The sequence below is a fragment of the Antechinus flavipes genome, chromosome 6, assembly GCF_016432865.1.
Source record: "Antechinus flavipes isolate AdamAnt ecotype Samford, QLD, Australia chromosome 6, AdamAnt_v2, whole genome shotgun sequence".
Lineage (NCBI taxonomy): Eukaryota > Metazoa > Chordata > Mammalia > Dasyuromorphia > Dasyuridae > Antechinus > Antechinus flavipes.
The window spans coordinates 61936439-61959826 of record NC_067403.1 but is presented as its reverse complement, the minus strand read 5'-3'; positions in this window follow the sequence as shown (position 1 = coordinate 61959826).

Below are 23388 nucleotides of genomic sequence, written 5' to 3'. Positions count from 1 at the left end.
GAATTCTCTGGTACCCTTTGAAAGGAAAGGATTCACTTTGAAGGAATATATAGCTTTATACATGTTTATACACACAAACACGATATTTTTTTTTCTAATTTTAGCTCCTACTCAATTATTTATTTATTTAGGGGGGCAGCTAGATAGCACAGTGGCTAGAGCACTGGTCCTGAAGTCAGGAAGGCCTCAGTTCAAATCCAGCCTCAGTCACTTAATACTTACTAACTGTGTTACCCTGGGCAAGTGATTTAACCCCAATTGCCTCAGCAAAAACAAAGAGAAAAAGGAACCCCAAAAAGCTATTTCAATCAATTGCATATGGCATGTAGTTTTGTTTTAGTTTTTTTTCCTTCACGTTCAGGCCAATAATTTATGTGACTACCTCATACTATGTGAATTCACCAAATATTACACAATTTTTTATTTTTTTTTTTTGGGGGGGCAACATTTTCTCATGGGGACTTTATAGCAGTTGAGAAAGAAAAAAAATCAAAATGATTTAGAAAATCTTTACTCACACTCTTATCCTATTTTACTGACCGTACAGTTGAGGCTTGTAGTGGTAATCATTTAATGATGTTAGGACTTGACCTAAATGCTTGGATGCATTTTGTTTTTTTTGTTTGTTTAATTTGAATTAGTGAAATGTAAAGCAAAACAACTTTGAGGTGCCACCTCATACCTATGAAAAATAAAAAAAAATGCAGGACTTGACTGCAAATGCTTCATTTATCAGATTATATCTTTTAATGAAACTGTCTCTTTGGTATAGTAGTTCACAGAATTGGAGAACTAGAAAGGGTGTCAGATTAAATACTCATGGGTATTTTTTTTAAAAAAATGCCTTTAGTCTTCATCTATGATTTCATTGGTGTGGAAATTATTTTTATTGATACAAATGAACAGCTTTTTTGTAATTTTTAGTCTTACAGAGTTACCTGAAAGGAACTGTTCAAGATCTATATCTATATCTTCATGAATTGATCCTTACATATCATCTTACAATCCTGACTATACTCCTATGGATTTGATTCTTTTTGACAAAATATTTACTTGAATGTAATGTCCACAACTGCAAATAATTTATGGGAAAAAAATAATTCTTTAAAAAACAGACTAGGCCAAATGGAAAAAAAAGAGGTACAAAAAAGGCTCATTGAAGAAAATAATTTCTTAAAAATTGGAATTGGAAAAGTGGGAACAAATGACTCCACGAAACAATCAAAGTAAATCAAAACAAAAAAAAAAAAATGAACTATCTCATTGAAGAACAACTGAACTGAAAAATATATTGGAGAGAAATAATTTAAGAATTATTGAACTGACTGAAAACCATGATTGAGTAGAAAGCATAAATATCATATTTCAAGAAATTAGGAAGCAAACTGTCATTATATTTTAGATCCAGAGTAAACTAGAAATTGAAAGAATTTTCTATCTCCTCAAAGGAATCCCAAAATGAAAACTCCCAGAGATATTATAGCCCAATTCCAGAGCTTTCTTATCAAGGCAAAAGTATTGCAAGTAGTCAGAAGGGAAAATATAAAATATCAGGGATCCATAGGCAGGATCATAAAAGATTTAGCAGCCTCAACATTAAAGAAGCCTAGTGCTTGATATTCCAGAACACAAAGGATCTAGGAATAAAGCCAAGAGGAAGATATTTAGAAAAAAAAATGAACATAATACTTCAAGGGAGAAATAAGTGTTTAATGCAAATCAAATATTCTTCATAAAAAAGACCAGAGCTGAATAGAAAATTTGACAGTTAAGCATAAGACTCAATAGAAGGATAGAAAGTAAACATAAAAGAATAACCATAATACTCAATACAGTCAATTTTTAACAAAATGCAAACATGATACATGTAACTCTTAATAATTTTTATCCTTATCATGACAGTTTAAAGAAATCTTCACAGATAAAGGGAATGAGCATGAGTTCATTATGTTCGGATAAAACCAAAAAATAATGGGTAAGTGAGAAAAAGGAGTACATTGATGAAAGGGAAAAAAGGGAGAAGTAGATTAGGGAAAATTTTCTTACATAAAAGTGGCACATGAGGATTAATTTTATAGGTTTTTGGAAAAAGATAAGGTGGGCAGCATTACTTCAATTTCACTTTCTTTGGAATTGGTTAAAATAGGGAATATATATATATATATACATATATATACATATACATACACACACACACACACACACACACACACACACACTCAGTTGGATATAGAAACTATCTTAACCAATAGGGAAATTGGAGGGGAATGGCATGAGAGATATGAAAGAGAGGATAATAAAAAAGAGGAAAGATTAAGAGAGGCAGTGGTCAGAAGCAAAAGAGACTAAAGAATAAACTGAAGGAAATAGGATAGAGAGAAATACTTATTTAATAATCATAATAGTAAAGGGAGATTGGATGAACTCACTCAAAAAAACAGAAGTAGTAATAGAATGAATCAGAAGCCATGATCCAACAATATGTTCTATCAAAGACAAATGCACACAGTTAAAATAAATAGATAGAGCCAAATTTATTATAATTTAGTTGAAGTTAAAAGGGCATGAGTCGCAATCATGATCTCAGACAAAGCAAAAGCAAAATAGACCTAATTAAAAGAGATAATCAGGGAAACTGCATTTTGATTAAAGTACCATAGACAATGAAGTAATATTAAACATATGTTTAGAACTTTCTCTGGTAAAGATCTCATATCTCAAATATATAAGGAACTTAATCAAATTTTAGAGAAATAGTACCCATTCCCCAAGTGATAAATGGTCACAGGATGTAAACTGGCAGTTTTCAGAAGTTAAAGTTATCTATTGGTATATGAAAATGCTCTTATTTACTATTAATTAGTGAAATGTAAAGCAAAGCAATTTTGAGATGCCACCTCATACCTATGAAAAATGAAAAAAAATGCTAAAGAAAGTGATTCATCTTCATTAATAAATGATTGGATGAGTTGATAACTAAGCCAACAATTTGGATATATGTTCAAAGGGCTTTAAAACTGTTTATATTCTTTGACAGGGTAGTGCTATTATTAGATTAGTACACCAAAAAGATCAAAGAAAAAGGAAAAAAAGAGATCTTATGTACAAAAATATTTTTTTTTTCCTGGCAGCAAAGATTTGGATTTTGAAGAAATACTCACAAACTGACTAATGGTTGAACAAGTTGTGGCATATACCATAATAGAGTAATATTCTACTATAACAAATGACATGGCGAGGTAGTTTTAGAGAAAAAAAAATACTTAAAAAACTTCTTTGAATTGATGCAAAGTGAAATAAGAAGAACTGAGAGATCATTGTGTAGAGTAACAGCAATATTTTGATGATGATCAATTCTGAGAGATTGCTTTTCTGATGAATATATTGAACTAAGACAATTCCAAAAAGATTCATGATGAAAAAAAGTTATTCATTTATGAAGAGAGAACTGAACACCTCTAAGTACAAATCAAAAGTTCTGAGTTCAAATTAAAATATGCTTTTGTTTTTTCTTCTTTTTGTGAAACATAGCTAATATGGACATATGTTTTTCATGATTTCATATATATAATTGATACTTTTAAAAAAACTTTTCCAGTAGATGAGAGAGGGGTGAGGAGGAAGAAGAAAATTTGAAACTCAAAATTTAAAAAAGGAAAAGAATATTGAAAATAAATAATAATTTGAAAACAACCACAACAACAAAACAAAAAAGTTAGCCAATGCATCCACTGAATCTAATAGGTTTGCATCCAGGATCCCTTCTGTGAAGTTGAGAAAGAGGTGCATTTTCTTATCTCTATTTCCCAGTTTGGTCATTATATTCTCCAAGCATTCAATTTTGTTTTGGTTCATTCTCCATTTGCACTGATTCAATAACATGTACATTATATTCTTAGTTCAATTTAATTCACATAAACAAGTTCATTTTAAGTACTTTTTCCCCATTACCCAATTGATGGGCATCTATTTTGTTTTTAATTAAGATTATATATTTTTTCTAAGTGATATTCATTTTTATTCAGAGATATTTTAATGCTATGCCTCAATAAATTAGAGGGCTAGAGAATTAATTTTATTTTATTATATTTAAATATATTATTTTAAAACAGATATAAAATACAAAGAGAAAACACACTATGTGCACAGCAGAACATAGGAGAGCATTCAAACTATGAAACAATAAAATCTCATTTCAAAAAAGCATATATATTATATCTTACACATTGTCCTCTGAATTGCCTACTTTTTCTTTGCTCCCTTGTAGGTTTGTTTTTGTTTTTGTTTTTCTCTGCTACGCAGTTTTTACTTTGTTCTTTCCCTGCCTTGTTTCTTCCCTCTCGCATAAACTTTGCTAACAGAATACAGTTATGCATGAATATAAATATATACACATACATATATATGAATATGTAATCTTAAACATATATAACCACACATTCATATACATTTATCTAAAGTTGTACTATGCTTGTTTGTCCTCTGTTTCTCTGAAGAACATCTTTCTTAAGTCCAAATATTTTCATATTTTTCAAACCCACCAATTCATCATTTCCTTTGTCACAGTAATATTCCAATTTTATATTATCTATTTGTTTTAAATAGTCTAAACAATACTGATTAATATAGCTGACATATAGTATAGTTTCCCTATTTTCCCCTTTTGATTAAATATATTTTAACTTTAACTTTGAGATCAATGTTTGCTATCCCTGTTTTTTAAAATAAGTTTTACTCCTGATCATCATTATTATTATGTTTGTGTGTATTTCTTGTTTTCTATTCTTGTTGACTCCTCTACTTTACTTCTACCCACTACCTTGTCTTGACATTACTTAACCTATCCTGTTTCTAAGGATTCCTCATTATTCTTCCCCCTCACTCTTACCCTCCCTCTTTCTCCCATTCCATTAACCCACACCCTTCTATACTTCCTACTTAACCTTTTCCTTGCTCATTTCTTAATACATTTAGAAGAGTTTTATACCCTATTAAATACAGATAAGATGGATATAGAAGTATTGATATCTATATTTATAATTTATTATTTAACCCATTTTTAATGTGAGCAGTAACTACCAGAAACATGTCCTACCTAATTCTTCTGAGTCAGTTCTTGCTCTCACATCTTCAATAATTATAATCTATTTTTTTTACCTTTTCCTACACAGTTTTGCTTCTTCAAATCACATCATATTCAGAATTACCTCAATCTTTTTTTTGAACTACTCACTTACTAATAACAATCTTAGACATATGGTTTACTTTTCCACATATAAAGCATAAATAGTTTCTCCACATTGAGTCCCTTGAAATTAATATTTGGTGTTTACCCAACAAAAATTTTTCTTGGATCTTATATACCAAATTTTCTATTAATTTCAGATCTTTTTAAAACAAAATCCTGTTAAGTACAACAATTAGCTGAATGTCATTTTTTTCATTCATGATTATACTTAATTTTTCTGGCTTTCATATTTTTTTTTCCACAACCCTAGTTCTTTTGCTCTTTGATATACAGTGTTCCAAGACATATATATGTATTTTTTAAATACAGACACTGCTAGGTCTTATGTGATTTTTATTGCAGCACCATCATATTTGAGACTTTTTTTCTTGTTATTCCTATTTTCTCTTTGAACTGTGCATTTCCAAGTTTGGTTATAATGTTTTTGTAGATTATCCTTATAGGATCTCTTTTAGGCAGTGATCAGAGGATTTTTTTTTCCTATTTCTACTTTCCCCTATACTTTAGGAAAATTAAAAAAAATATTTTATTATATCAAGATTTTTTTTTTTTTTTGGACATAGCTTACAGGTAGTTAAATTATTTTTATGTTTTCTTTTCTTGATCTGTTCCCCAAATCTGTTGTTCTGTTTATGAGATATCTCACATTTTATTCTAGTTTTTTATCTTTTAAATATTTTGTTTTATTATTTCTTGGTCTATTATAACTTTATTGACTTCCTCTTGCTCAGTTCTAGTTTGCAAGGATTGCTTTTCTTCCTTAAGATTTTGGATCTCCTTTTCTAGTTGGATGACTTTCATTACATAGTATTCTTGTTTTTTTTTTTTTTTTCCCTTGGGTTGTCCTTGTACTAGTTTATTTTATTTAAAATTTTATTTTATTTTTTTTCCTGAATTTTCTTTATTTGATTTTATATATTTTTTTGTTTTTCTATGAATTCTTTTTTGAGCAGGGGACCATTTGACTTCATTCTTTGGGGTGGGAAGGGCTTTTTAAATTTCACTATTCTCCTCTGAAGATGAATCCTGGCATTCCCTATTCCCATAGTAACTTTCTATGATTGTATTCTTTTTCTTTGTATGCTGATTTTGTGACAGATTGTTGAAGTAATCACCTTTAGTCCTGGGCTATGGAAGATGGTCCTCTGACCTCACATTCTCATTCAATTCTTCCCTCTAGTCTGAAACTTCAAATCAAGAGCTCTACCCTCTTTTAAGTGCCTACAGCCAGCAATATTCCTGCCTGACTGCTTCTGGACTTACTAGATATTTGTCCAGGACCACATCTTGACAGTATAGCTGGGATAGGTCTTCATTATCAGAAGAGAGGCTCTCAATTTTCCCTGACTTAGATACCCAATACTTCATACAGTCTGGGAGTTGAAAATTCCTGTGGCTGGGGCTTAGGCTACTTCATAACTCAGCTAACCCTATGGCTCTTTGCAGAAGATATTGAATTGAATTAATTGAAGATATATATTATCCATTTAGTATGTTCCCAATTTCCCAAGGTCTTAAAATTTTATTCATATTTGCAATAGTGTAAGTGGTTCTCCATTTTTTATTCTCATTTGAATGAGGACTTTCCAGACACTCCCAGTTATCTTTGTTCTCTTCCTACCAAACCAATTTATATTCATTTTGACTGTGTGTATATGTGTATATGAGTGTATGTGTATGTGTATATGTGTGTGTGTGTGTGTGTAAATACACACACACATTGTTTTTGTTTTTATACTAAAGATCTAGCACAGTACCTAGTACACTGAAGATACTTTATAATGCTTGTTGGATTTAGAAATTGCCTTTGTCCTCTTATTCCCAAAATGCAAATACCAGAACATAGCTCCTCCTTTTGAAAGAAGCAATACTTATATTAGAAAGAAGGTGAAAGTTTCTTCTCTTCTTTCCTTAAAGAACAAATTTTGATTTGAAGCTGATCCTAGACAATATTGTTTAACATGAAGAACTATTATTTCTGCTTTCTGCAAATCATTATAAATAGGTTCCCTGCTGAAGACAGTGGACTATGTCATATTTAATTTTTTTTCTAAATGTAAGAAAACTTCCATTATTAGTTCAGTACCCTTCGAAATTAGTTCTCTTACTAGACTGTGCAAAGTAATTTCAGTTGAAGATTGCTGCATCAATGCTCATCCTTCTGTTTAAAGGCAATTATAAGTACAGAAGTAAAATGACATTGAAAGAGAGAATTTGGAATTTTGAAATACAAGGAGATAATTAATAAATACTTTATTATGATAGATTTCCTGTCTTTCACATGTCCCATGCTTGCTCTCAATCATCTTCAATTTTTCATCCTTTAAAAAAAATTCCTCATATCCAAATGAGCCACCAACTCCTATGATTTTTCTTTCTTGTAACATATAATATTTCTTTGTTCTTTTATTCTCACTCCAATGTGAATTTCTTGGTTTTACCATGTGGACAGTCCATTTTCTCTTTCTATCATAAGATTCCTTGAGGACAATTTTTAAAATCCTCCTCCTCCTTCTGCTCTACCCTCTCCTTCCCCTTCCCCCTTTTCTCCTTCTTCCTCTTCTTCATTTCTCATCAGTTATATACTACAGCCTTTCAGTTTTGTCTCCTCTAGTGAATACTTAGCCTAGAGTGCCATTTCAGGACTATAGTTTAAAGCATGTAATAAGTATGTTATAATAAATATTTTCTTTCTCTCTGTGTTAGTGTTTATTCTGTCTTTGTCTCTTCTGTGTGTGTCTCCCCTTTGTCTTTGTCTTTGTGTGTGTGTGATCATTGAAATCCAAACAATAAATGTTCTTCATTCACTTGGTCTTTTCTGTGAGGATTTACAAGTCACACAGGCCAAACTCATTTTTTGGACTGATGAACACACTAGAAAAAGAGGTGAGGAATATTTTAAAAGATATAAAAACCAGAATTATAGGTAGGACAGGAAAAGCTAGTCTTTGTCCAGGGAAATAAAATTTTTAGTATACTTTTATTCCCTCAGAAGCATAGAAAAAACAAATAACTCCCCAAACAAAAATATTCAACATAATATCTCCCTGGTGAAAATAATTACCTAAAACAAGAAGCTACCAAATGGATCATTTTCTCTTCTTTTTTTGTAAATTGCAGTATGTTTACACTAGATAAATTACTCCTAGCTTTACCTAACCCTACTCTACTCCTATTCTTCCACAATTGCAGCATCCACAGAAATATCCTGGGTGATGTGAAATAATTCTTTAGAAATTGTGAAAGACTATTAAGATGGTAAGAGAAAACTTTAATTTCTACCTAAGATGCATAAAAGGTAATGGTCTAAAACTGAAGCAACAGAAATGAAGGTTTAACAAAGACATATGTGGTTCATATTAAAACACAATACTATATGTATAACTGTGAAATCCATCCATGTATGCAAGTGTGATAAGAAAATCTGATGTGTGATCTTTAGTATTTTCTATTAAGTATATGTGCCTTCTCTGTCTAATGATTTGGCATACTTCTAAAGCCCATAGGTTATGTCAGTCACTTTTCCTTTGTTTTGAAGGCTCTGGTACCTCAACTCAAACTTGTTTTTTTCCATCTTGATTGCAATATGCTTCCTTGATTTTGTCTGTCATTGTACACCAGCAATCACTTTTCTTAATTCAGAAAACTGAACTTCTGTGTTCTTAGGATTGAGGAACTATATATATAATTAGCTGAGTAAAATTGCTCTTTCTCCCATTTTTATTGATCTTCATGGGTTACAAAATTTGTTCACTATTTCTCCAATTCCAATTAAATTAAAATGCTTTACTTATAAACTGAGAACAGATAATGACCTTAAGGTGTGCAGTTTTGATTGAGAGGGAGTGAAACTGAAGAAGAGTATCAGAGAAAACAAAAGGATGAAATAAAAAATTTTACTAGAAAGTAGAAACCCAACATATAAAAGACAATGATGAGTATGTAGATTACAGGGCTTCTGGGCCACTCTTGTCATCTTCTATCTTTCCTGTTCCCCCACAAACAATTGCCAAGTCTTACTGATTGAACCTTAACAACATTTATTCGATCTTCTCCCTTTCTACATTCATATCATAACCACACTATTTTAATGTGCCTTCAACTCCTATTTATTCCAATCCATTGGCTTCTCAAATGATTTCTACTTTCAGTTTCTTCTTCTCAATTCATACTCCACTCAGTTTTTCTGATGATTTACTCCGAAAGTATAGGCATAATCATATCATTTTCCTTCCAAGAAGTATCAGTGGACTTTATAGCTTCTAGGATAAAATATAAACACCTATTTGCTATTTAATATCTTTACAACCATTCTTTTCAGATTGATTTCATTACTCAATTTATTCTGCATTCTAGTTAAGATGATATACCTTTGGTTACTTTTACAAGCTATTATATAACTTCCCCCCAGAACTTTCTCTGAATTGTTTTAGCATTACAGGAATACTATTTATTCTTCTACCTCTTCAAACCCTTATCTCCCATTCAAAACCTAAGTGTTTCTCCTTAAATAAATCCTTTCTTTATTTCTCCAGTGTTTGGTTCACTCCTCAAAATACTAATTCTGTCTCTATCTCGATTTATATATGTCTGTCTCTATCTTTATCCTTATCTATCTCTATCTATATGTTATATTTCCTTGTCAATGTGTTTGTCCAAAATGAAAATACTTTTAAGGAAATAGTTCTTCTTCTATGTCTTTGTAATCCCTAAATCTAACATCTGTATGAAAGAAGAAATTAGAATATTCTTTGGACAGGAATTCCTCAAAAGCTCTTGGCTGGTGCTGATTGAGGACCTTCATTATGAGAATAATATGAACATTCTTTATGAGCATAATACGTTTATACAATCAGTGGAAAATGGCCCTTCCCATAAAAGTGGTCAGTAAAGACATAATATCTACACATGTATCATTCAGTATCTTGAAATCAATTTTTAGGTATCTTCCACATGAATATCACCACATTAAGTGGTCTGAACATGAGTCAGATGCTCTTCTTGCTACATTTTCTACCACTACATTGGTCACTGGGCCCCTAAAAATGAGGACATGATAAGTGAGGGATCAAATAGATAACAAATAAAAAAATATAACCATAATCCCTTAAGGTATCAAAGGATCTTGCGGGTAAAAAATGTAACAAGGCCAGTCTTTCCTTTTCCTTCTCTCTGTCCCTGGTTTTCTCCTTCCTTCCTTCCTTTTTTCTTCCTAATCTCAGCAGACTCTTTCCTTCTCCATTTCTCTATCTTCTCTCTTTCTTTTTCTCTATCTTTTCCTTGGTTTCTTTATCCCTCCCTCATTATGCTTCTTCACTTTTCTCATCTCTCCCTTGCTTCTCATTATCTCGATTAGCAATTTATACAATATTGTTCAATAGTTTACATCTTGATGTTAAAAAGTTGATAAATATTTCCTAGGTCAAAGCAAGAAGCAATGAAGCAGTGAAAAAAGTGAGAGAGTCTCACTTAGCTGGTTATGCTCCACTGATTATTGGATTTGACATGGTTCATGTTGAGTGCACACTATGAAATATACCACATATATTCTTACCTAGATAGTTTTAGACCAGAAAAATTACCCTTATTGGTATATATGTCCCTCAAAACCCAAATAACCATGAATTTCTTTTTATTTGTATAAAAATACTCAATCAGCTAAATCTTTTCTGTTTCATTATTTTATTTTTAATAATTTGAAAAATTTCTGGACAAGCCTGAGATATATTTGATTGTATTTTGCTTGTGAAAATTAAAATAAAATAAAACATATATAAAGTAATTTAGACAGATATAGATTTTCCTGGATATTAAGTGCAGAAATATGTTTTTCCCCATTTGTTAGTTTAAGTTATGCTGTTCAATATGTAAAAAAAATCCATCATTCTGAGGCAATTAAAAACAATAGTAAAATAATGCCCAATTCCTCAGAACATGAGACTATGAGTAAATGCTTTGATTCATATCATTTCTTTGATATTATAAAGTTCATTAAGGACACTGGCTTACTTCAAATTTCATAGAGAAATTTAAGGCCATAAAAATTGTGATTGTCTAAAAACAGAAAATGTAGAAGACCTGGCCCAGCACAATTTTAATTCTAATGGCAAATTCAGGCAAGGGAAGACCTTAAGTTAATACCATGTGAAAAAACTGAACCTGTTTAATTTGAAAAAGAAAAAAAAGAGAGAGGGTATTAGAACTAATGAGAACTGTGATGGGCAAGGGAGATGAGATTTGATATTTTCATTCTCCCTTAACCCCCATAAAACAAGCTAGGGAGTATAGTTGGAAGTAGCTAAAAGGAATATCTGAAGTTTGAGGTTGGGAAATGGTTTCTAACATTTTGTGTTTTCTGAAAGTGAAATTACTTGATTCAAGAAGCAGTTTGTTCCTCAAAGTGGAAAATCTTCAAATATAGACTAACTGACCATTTCTTGGATATGTTGGAGAAAAATATTTTCTTCAAGTACAAGTTTTATCAGATGATCATTGGAAATCATATAATTATTTCTGTATTTTTAGTGTTGTTTTTCAGTAAAAATTATATTTTTTACATACAAGTTGACCTTGGGAATTGTTAGATTCTGGAGAAATGTATGTAAATTTAGATTGTTACAATTCTTAAAAGTAAGAGCTAATTTCCTCCTATGTAAACTTTGTAATTTACCATAAGATACATTTGGCTAATATATTAATTATGATGTAATTGTATCGGTAATGGGGTATAATGGGGAAAATACAGATTAAGGAAACAGAAAAATCTGGTTTCAAATCCTATTTCTTTTATAAATTATATGAATATGGAAGATTCATTCACATTGCTTGGGATTTATCTACCAGTAATTGTCATTTGTGGAATTTCCTTCTTTTATTAATGAAAACATAGATTTATTCATGCAAAATTCATTTATCGAATACCTACTATATTCACATATTGTGCTGAGGACCAGAAGTACAAAGTTTGGGGAGGAGGGAAGAAAGGAAGAAACCAGACTTAACTTTAAGGAACTGTGTCAGGTGGAAAGTTTTTTCCTATAATAAAAACAGATTTAAAAAAATGCTTTCTTAATTACCATCCATCTTTACCAAGACATATGCATTTTTGCACCAGATTCTGTCTGGTATTTGTTAACATGTAAAATCATGGACTATGTCCCTGTTGTCCAAGGGCAAGGTGATCAGAATCTAGAAGATTTAATACCTGTTTTGAAAAAGTGGGATGAATTTACATCTCCTAAATTATTAAAGAGTTTCAGTGCTTGTCATAGGAGGGAAGACCCAATATTAAAATTATAAATGATTGAATCACTTGAAATAAAAATGTGATGTTCAGACATTTGCAAATAAGATTTATAAAATTTTAGATAACACTAAAGCATACGTATGGGACAAATACAAAACATCATGACAAAATGATTCTATGAAATTTACTTATATATACTAAGAAACTTACAATTACTGTTTTATGAAACTTGAAGGGTGAAGTTATGCTCATCCTTTCCTCCTCCTCTTTTTTCTTCTTGCTGCCTCCTTCTCCTTCTTCTAACACATGGCACATATCCACAATTATTCACTGAAGAACAGACTGTTCCCAAAAAGGGGGGTTAAGAGGAGAAGCTGAGGATTGATCATTAACTGTTATACTCAATGAGCCTTCAAATTCACATCTTAAAGTCCATTAAAATTAATATAAAAGTATGAAAATAGGCACTATTTTAAAATGAACATACTGGCTTCATTTAAAATCAAAGTATTATTTTCACTTCTAATCCACATCATTAAAAATGTAATTCATTGGGAAAAGGTGTTCTTTTTTCAACATGAATATATAGCATGAGTTGTTCAGTATAATTGATTTAATGGTAAAATAACTAAGAAGCTGAGTAGTTGTGTAAATATTTTCCACATAGCTGAAATTCATTTGAATATTGTACCCAAACTGTTAATTTACTAGTAACCTCTGATCACATTAAACCAGCCAAATTGCATTAGAGGATGTGCTCTGTGAAATAAGTAGCATTTATCTCTTTCTAAAGGACAGGCTGAGAATACTAAGTTGACTTTCTTGAGGATGAGCAATTCCCTTTTAAGAACCAGCTAAATTTATTCTATCTGTAATTATCAATATAAGCCTGAATTGTAGTACTACACAGGGAGGCACATAGGACCATGGACTATACTGAAAGGGGCCACAAGAAGTCTTTTCTCTTCAATCCTCAGTTTACAGATGATGAAATTTTGGTGCATGGTAGTCACAGAAGTTTTCCTAATTCACATAATTAGTAACTGGCAGAGGTAAGTTAGAGAGATAGTGATAGTTAATAAAATGGATGGTGAAATTATAAATACAAATATATGTATATTTGTATTTATAATATATATATGACATAGATAATTTATCAGATGATAGAAATAAAATACAAAAAAGGATTATAGCTAATTGTAAATAGAAGAAAGATTATCTATAAAGAGTTTTAAGATAGAAATATATTTAAACAGATACATATATTTTATATGATAGAGTATTGAATAATAATAAATGGATGACAGATTTTGGATATATAGGAAAACAAGTAGATTTGGTAATGATAGACAAATATTTCATTGATAGATAAGAGATAATTGATGGATAAATAGATTCAGATGAAAGATGATTCCTGTCAGTATATAATAGGAAAGAAGATAGCTAAAGAGATAAATATTCAGAGAGAACATTATTTCTCTCTTTTCACATACACAAGCACACATGAACATTGACATGTATGTACCAATGTATGTAAACATATGTAATTTACACACATGGATCTTTTATGATTGTCTATGTTATTTTTAAAAACATCATTCTAAAAAAACAATAATTCATTTGCATGTTTTCTTTCTAAAAGATATAATTATTAAGCAGGCATTATGTCCATTGTTTTATTTGATAGTAACATATAATTTTGTTCTGATTGCTAACATTTTCAATAAACTGAAACTTGTAACACAATAGACTGATATGTATGAATTTTGTAGCACACAACTCTGGGCTGACAGAAGGATGACTACTAACCACATAATTTCAAAGGAAGAAATTAATGAAAGGACAAAAAAGGAATTTGCTATTTACATATATTTAAAAGAAGAGAAGAATCATATAAAGATATAGCAAAGTTTACTTGATAGAGTTATAATGCATTGATGAACAGGAACTAGATTTTATTGGTTAGACAGAATGGATTGCTAAATTTTCAGTGTGAGTGTTTGCATATCATAAGGTAATTAAAAGAAATGTAGAAAATCCTAATTAATAATACATATAAAGCCTAAATATATTTATGTGTATATATATATATGTATATATATGAGATGAATTCAGTCATTAAATCTTTTCCATCACATCCTTCTTAAGGTCATAGTAAAAGTTTCAGATTCACAAAGGCTAAAGAAAAATAGCTAAAAAATAGAGACTTTTTGAAAGAGTCATTATTATAACAATGTCATTATTATATATGCAAAAAAATGCAGCAAGATAATAAATTTGTATAATATTTTAAATTTCCAAAACATTTCACTTATACAATTTGAGCATCATGATGAACATATAAAATAAATGTCATATATATCCCCATTATATAGATTTAAAAATCAAGTTCAGAATAATTTCGTTAAGAATTATCAAAGAAATTTATAAGTATCAGAAACAGGATTTTATTCTGAGTCCAGCCTACTACATATTTTGTTGTTACTCCAATACTCTATTTTTTTTCTTTTTGAAAGTAATCCTTTAAACAATTGTTTTATTGATGTATTATCAATTATTTATTGTGAGCACTAATAGGCTATTTCTTTCTTTATTTTTTTAACTGGAGAATGAGAATTTATTTATCTAAAAAATCACTGTATCATAGAAGCAAAAAAACAAAATTCTCTGTGAGAACATAGAGGGAAGGTTATCACCATGTAATCATGCAGTAATCAGGTAAACTTTTAAGGACAGACTTGTAAAGGGCTGAAACTCTTGATCATTGCACTGAGGTCAGTTCAAGCACATAGGGATAATTACTGATTGGACAATACTCTATGGGCATAAGCTTGGAAAATGGTCCTTCCCACTATCCTGTGCTGTCTCAAAGATTGGTGTATACTGAGGATTGTAGGAGGAACTAGAGGGTGGAGTAAAATGAGCCAGAGTCACACTTTTGGCCATAGATGAGGGAGAAGACAGTCAAGGAGGTTCTGCTTCCATCCTATTCTATCCTGCGTCTAAAGACCAAGAGTAAAGACTAAGGACTTTTGCTTATCCTGACTCTGGCTGATTCTGGGGTGTCTGGGGTGCTAGCATGATCATCACATTTGGCGCCCGAGTGTGGGGCCCAAGGACCCTGACTTCACTGAAGAAGTCTCTGGTGACTAGGGAATAGGGTGAGTATTTTAATAGACAAACAGGGAACTTACTTTATTAAGGGCTAAACTAGTAACCTTTTCTAGCTGCAATGCAGCAGATATAGTTTTTTAGACCTTTACTATGCAATCTTTTGATTTTCTTCTGATTAAATCCACCCCCACCCCACCTTTGGCTAAAGTTGTTTTCCTTTAATTTGTTCTCAAATTATCCAACATTTTTCTTTTCACTATTTTAATGATCTAGAAAAAATACCAACAAAGTTCATATGGAAAACCAAAGGTCAAGACTCTCAAGGGAATTAATGAAAAAAAAAATCAAATGAAGGTGGCCTAGCTGTACCAGATTTAAAATTATATTATAAAGCAAGGGTTACCAAAACTATTTGATATTGGTTAAGAAATAGACTAGTTGATCAGTGGAATAGGTTAGGTTCAAAGGACAAAACAGTCAATAACTTTAAAAATCTCACGTTTGACAAACCCAAAGACCCCAACTTTTGAGATAAGAACTCACTGTTTGACAAAAATTGGTGGGAAAATTGGAAATTAATATGGCAGAAACTAGGCATTGACCCACACTTAACACCATACATCAAGATAAGGTTAAAATGGGTTCATGACTTAGGCATAAAGAATGAGATTATAAATAAATTAGGAGAACATAGGATAGTTTACCTCTCAATCCTGTGGAAGAGAAAGGAATTTATGATCAAAGAAGAACTAGAGATCATTATTGACCACAAAATAGAAAAATTTGATATATCAAATAGAAAAGTTTTTGTACAAACAAAACTAATATAGACAAGATTAGAAGGGAAGCAATAAACTGAGAAAACATTTTATAGTCAAAGGTTCTGATAAAGGCCTCATTTCCAAAATATAAAGAGAATTGACTCTAATTTATAAAAAATCAAGCCATTCTCCAGTTGGTAAATGGTCAAAGGATATGAACAGATAATTCTCAGACGAAGAAATTAAAACTATTTCTAGCCATATGAAAAGATGCTCCAAGTCATTATTAATCAGAGAAATATAAATTAAGACAATTCTGAGATACCATTATACACCTGTCAGATTAGCTAGAATGACAGGAAAAGATAATGCAGAATGCTGGAGGGCATGTGGGAAAATTGGGATGCTGGTACTTTGTTGGTTAAATTGGGAATATATCCAGCCATTCTGGAGAGCAATTTGGAACTATGCTCAAAAATTTATCAAACTGTGCATACCCTTTGATCCAGAAGTGTTGCTACTGGGCTTATATCCCAAAGAGATCTTAAAGGAGGGAAAGGGACCTGTATGTGTATTAATGTTCATGGCAGCTCTGTTTGTAATGTCCAGAAACTGGAAACTGAGTGGATGCCCATCAATTGGAGAATGACTGAATAAATTGTGGTACATGGATATTATGGAATATTATTGTTCTATAAGAAATGACCAGCAGGGTGATTTCAGAGAGGTCTGGAGAGACTTACATGAATTGATGCTGAGTGAAATAAGCAGGACCAGGAGATCATTATACACTTCAACAACAATACTTTATGATAATCAATTCTGATGGATGTGGCCCTCTTCAACAATGAGATGAACCAAATAAATTCCAATAGAGCAGTAGTGAATTGAACCAGTTACACCCAGCAAAAGAACTCTGGGAGATGACTATGAACCACTACATAGAATTCCCAATGCCTATATTTTTGTTTGCCTGCATTTTTGATTTCCTTCACAGGCTAATTGTACACTATTTCAAAGTCTGATTCTTTCTGTACGGCAAAATAACTGTTTGCTCGTGTATACTAATATTGTATTTAACTTATACTTTAATATATTTAACATGTATTGGTCAATCTGCCATCTCGGGGAAGGGGTGGGGGGAAAGAGGGGGAAAGGTGGAACAAAAGGTCTTACATTTGTCAATGCTGAAAAATTACCCATGCACATATCTTGTAAATAAAAAAGCTATAATAAAAACAACAACAAAAAACAATTTTTTTCTTTTCCCCAATTCTACTTCAGCTTTTTTTTTTTTACATATCAAAATTCCTTAAACTAATTCTCACAATTTATTTCTGTTTTATGTTCAAACAATAATAAATCAATAAAGATTTATTTAGTGCCTCATATGTGCCAGGAGTTCTCATGAAACAGCCAGTTTTTCTTTTTCTTCTTGCTCCTTATTCTTCCATCAGATCACGAAGAGTCTAGAAGAAGAATTAAGACTTAAAGTCTTTTGCTAAATTTCTGCAAATTTTTAGCTCCCACTTCAATCACTATTTTCCTTTATGAGTTTAACATCCCTTTAGCACTTTCACACTTTCTTTCTCCTTATACAACATTAGGACCATTCTCTTTATGCTCAATTCTCCTAATTTTTCCCATGAAAGCTAAATGTAATCTATGAAGCACTGTAGATAGAAAATTCATCAGGCCTACAATTAAGCAAAAGAGCACTACACTGAAATTTGGAAACTTTTACTCTCTCTTTCCCTCTCTCTCTGTCTCTCTGACTTTCTCTCTCTTTCTATCTCTCTCATACACACACACACAAATATAGTTTCTTTGAGTCTTTAAGATGTACTTGTATTACTTTTTTTGCTATTTAGTATTTATGAGTTAAGAATTTAAGTAGTCTCATAATGCTCTCACTTGTAAAAACTTGTGTTTCAATTTTAATAATCTCTTAGTGGAAGAATCATAGATGACAGAAGTTTCTGAAGAATCAAAATTGTGAATAACCTAAAGGTTAATGAGGAGTGAAGAGATGCATAGCAGTTTTATTAATGATGATGATGATGATAATGATAGTAGTTATATCTATTTTAAGATTTGTAAAAGGCTTTACATGTTCATATAGATATAAAAATATGTGTGTTTAGGATATAAACTATTGACAAAACTAATGTGCATGAGAAATAATATTTAAAATAATAAGTATATTTATTGCTGGCAAAGGACACAAATTGTCCTTGGATTTAGACTAAATGGTCAGAGATATATAATTGACTTTTATACCTGGTTAGCCATGGAATATTAAAAGATTTTTTAAAAGGCACTGGAATCATTTTTATATGATGTTTATGGCAAGACATGAATAAGAATCATTAGGATTGGAAAGGTTGCCACTTGAGCTCATGAGGGCAGTACTCAAATTGATGAGAACACAGAGCTATGGAAAAATCAAAGACCATCTCTTTTAATCACTTACTTTACTTTAAAAAAAAAAAAACTCTCTCCCACTACTATTATTGTTTTCATTCCAAAATTACCTCTATTTTACCCTGATTATATCTTCTATGTACACAGTGGTTTTGTTTTATTTTGGCTACTTTTCTTCGCTATTAGAATTCAAACTTTTTGAGAGCAACAGCTTTTATGGTTGCTGTTAGGTGTTTTTTCCCCCTTTTGTATCCACATTGCTTAGCTAACACTTTACATGGCACAAACTAGGCACTTAATAAATTATTATTGATTATATGCCTGGCTTTTTAATCTTCTAGAGGTCTACAATGGAGAAAAAACAAACAAACTGGTTTTGGTATCAGAAGACCTGTGTTTGAATCCTGCCAGTTTTATGTATTGCCAATGTAATTGGTTAAGACACTTAACTTGGTTCATTTCTCTTTGCTTATAAGGGAGGAAGAGTGGGCTAGTTTTTCTAAAAACATTCGCAACTCTATTCTGTGTAACTAGAAGCTGTTGAGAAGGAATATTTATTCCTTTTTAAAGTGAGCAAGGTTATAATACTCTTCCTAACTGCAGTCCTGCACTATTCTAACCTCTTCTGCCTATGTCAATGAACATTTGTATAATTTGACAGTGGAATAATTAAGTAAATTTTCTGGAAGTAAAATCAGATTTTTGATGGAACAAATGATATATATATATGTGTGTGTGTGTGTGTGTGTGTGTATACATATGTGTGTGTATACATATGTGTGTGTGTATATACATACATATATATACACACACACACATATATATGTATATATACACACACACAGAATGTTACATTTATTTATTTATTTATTTTTAACCCAAAAGCAGGGGAAACAAAAGAATATTTTCCTATAAACAGTAGAATACCAAAAGCAGATTGTATATGAAATTATGAGTCTCCATTTCATAATATTTGCCTTTTAAAAAAATATATGATAAATTTTGTCTGTCATCTTCAAAACTGACTGTAAAATGGAGATTAGAGAGTATTTAATAATTTATTTAAAAGAGAAAGATTTGCTGGGACCAAATGGATCCATGGTTTGGTCCCAGGGCTGAATGAGACTATTGTCTCCAAGAATCCACCAAACAATGTGAGTTCTCAATGACCTATATACACATGGCTCAGACTCAGGGGGTAGACTGAGGCAGGGCAGAGTCAGGGTGCTGAGATCAGGAACAGGACTCTGACAGGGTGGGGTAAGCCTCCGGATATGGGATGACATAGGAGATGGGATGGACTAATGGGGGGAGGAACCCTGGATATGGGGAGAGACATCTTGATAAGATGGTATCTAATGTTCAGATAGCTTGGGATGGGGACAGGCATTCTGATATTCTAAAACGTAAGATCCTTTATCTTTATCAAATATTCTCATAAAGAGGGAAGGGAGGTTTTGCAGGACTGAGCTTTGAGGGGATAATTATAAACTGAAGCAGAACAATTAGAGAAACTGAATCAGGACTAGGTCAGGATAATTAGGGAAACTGAGTCAGGACAATAAAAGAAAACTGTGGCATAACATGATCTGCTCATCTGTGCTTCTTTTCACTGATCCTTCTACTCTCTTTGGTGCTTTTAAAAAAAAAAAAGCTTCACTCCCCCCACTTTTTTTCATTTTTGCTCTTTGCCAATTGCCTCTTAACCCCCCCCCCCAACACACACACACATACAACAATTAGTAATGTAATTAGTAATACATGTAGTAATAAGCAGATGGCTTAGTAAACAATAATGAAATACTTAGGAAAGAAAATATTTCTTTTACAACAAACCTCTCCTCCCTACATCCATTTTTAATTCTCTGATAAATTTTGAGTATTAATTTTACTAATTTTCCATGTGCAATGGTGTCTACTCGTGTTTAATTAATGAAGGGAATTTGCAATGAAGAACTTTCTCTTTCTAATCAGCCATCAAGACTGGGAATTAAACACAGGCTTTCTGGAATTTGAGACTAGAGCTCTCTCTCTCTCTCTCTCTCTCTCTCTCTCTGTTTCTCTCTCTCTCTCTCTCTATCTCCTTCTCTTTCTGTCTCTCTCTGTCTCTCTTTCTAACTGTTGGTCTCTCCCCCACTATATATGCACCAGTGCCTAAATAATTCTAGTAAAACCTTTCACTTAAATAAAATTAAAAAAAAAATTCATAGTGATTTACTACATGGATTATTTTATTCAATCCTCACAGAAACTTTTTTTTATTAAAGTCCAAAGAAATAACCACTTGCCAATACACTCAGCTATTATTAGATGCCCCAGGATTTGAACCATCTATCTAACTCTAAGTCTCACATATTTTCCTTATTTCCACCTTAACTGGAAATCCCCATCTCTAAAGGAAAACAAACAAAAACAGCAATACCTTGGAAGGTATTGGGAATAAACAATACAAACTGGATAGAAAAATAAATTAAATTAGATTTTGAGTATTTGCCTACAAATCACAGAGAAATGCTAAGAGATTCTTCTTTTGTTATTCACAATGGTTCTTTAATAGGACTGGCAAGTTTCCCTGTGGCCTGCTCTGAATTTGCTCATTTAAAAATATAACCTTTAGCAATCTGAACCTACAAGTGGAATTAGGGCACTATCCTGCATTATCACCGAAAATTAATAGCAGCAGAAAAAAGGTTATGTACCCAGATATAACCTACCACTCTCAGGATCTGACCCTAATGGCCAAGAGTACTGCAATTAAATGCTATTGTTCTGCATTCTATTTCCTCTAAACATATCCCTGACATGATGGATTCTGTTCCCAAAAGAAAAGGAGGTTTAGTAATAGAGGCGAAAGTAACTTTGATTTAAATATTATTTAATTGCAGAAGAAAAGTACAATTGAAAGGCTTTCAGGTTTTGTTATTCTTCCATTTGATAATTATTATTGTTTCCTCATGGGATTCTTATTTATTTCAATTCTAGTATTAGCATCCATTGATTCTCTGAATGTTTGACAGATGCAAGATGACCTATTCCCAACTCCTTATTTTACAAATCAAAACAGCAACAACAACAATTGCCACCACTAATAAAAACACTTGGTCAAATGACTACTGCAAGAACACAGAGATAGAAAAAGCATTAGTTTGCTATGTATCTGTGATCTTTAGAAAATAACTTTAACTCTCACTTCTGCAACATGGATGTTTGTAGAAATCATGTCCAGTTCTGAATCTTAAGCCAAATCAGTTAGTATTCTCAAAGATCTGGATTAGTAAAAATGAATGATATGGATCTATTAAGCCCTTATTTTGTAAAAATCTCTTTGCTAAGACCTGGGATTACAAACAAAAATATGACACATGCTTTTCTCAAGGAGTTCAAGTGAGGAAGACACATATGGAAGACTTCATCTGCAAGTTAAATAGAAATGCTCCTTGATACTTAGGATGAAAAAGATAATGATGGTAAAACCTATTGTCACACATAAAATCATTTCAATCATTAATGTTGATACATTTAACAGTTCTCTTGTGTTCAGGGTCCTAGGCTGTTTCCATCAGGGTAAGATAATGTTCAGAGTGGTTGAAGTGATAGTTCAACTTTCTTGCCACAAACTGCCCCTTATGTAAACTGCTCTTGTGTGTGGGAACTAGTTGGCAGTTAATAGTGATGTCTGTTACCTTCTCCCTAAATGATGAATGGGAGGTTAATAATCAAAAACACATTTGGTAGGCATCAGGGTACTGCCATCTAAGGGTTCATGTGGTTATCTACTAAATTGTTGCTGCTGGCAGTGTTGGGAAATTTTGGTTTCTTCTCCACAATGATTTCTCCTCTCAGTGATGAGAGTGAGACTGGGCCAAAAGGAAGTCTGATAGTAGGGGGAACATTTCTATTCTCTCTCTCTTTTAAAAAAAAATTATTAAAGCTTTTTTATTTACAAAATATATGCGTGGGTAATTTTTCAACACCGATCTTTGCAAAACCTTCTGTTCCAAATTATCCTCTCCTTTCTTCCACCCTAGATGGCAGATAGTCCAATACATGTTAATTATGATAAATATATGTCAAATCCAATATATGCATGTGTGTATGTGTGTGTGTGTGTGTGTGTGTGTGTGTGTGTGTAGTTATCTTGCTGAACAAGAAAAATCGAATCAAGAAGGGAAAAAAAAAACCTGAGAAAAAAACAAAATGCAAGCAAACAATAACAGAAAAGAATGAAAATGCTATCTGTGGTCCATACTCAGGTCCCACATTCTTCTCTCTGGGTGTAGATGGCTCTCTTCATCACTGAACAATTGGAACTGGTTTGCATCATTTCATTGTTAAAGAGAGCCACATTCATCAGAATTGATCATTATATAGTATTGTTGTTGAGGTATATAATAATCTCCTGGTTTTTCTCATTTCACTTAGCTTCAGTTCATGTAAGTCTCTCTGGGCCTCTCTGAAATCTTGCTATTGGTTATTTCTTACAGAACAATAATATTCCATAACATTCATATACCATAATTTATTTAGCCATTCTCCAATTGATGGACATCCATTCAGTTTCCAGTTTCTTTGTGTGTGTGTATGTGTGTGTGTGT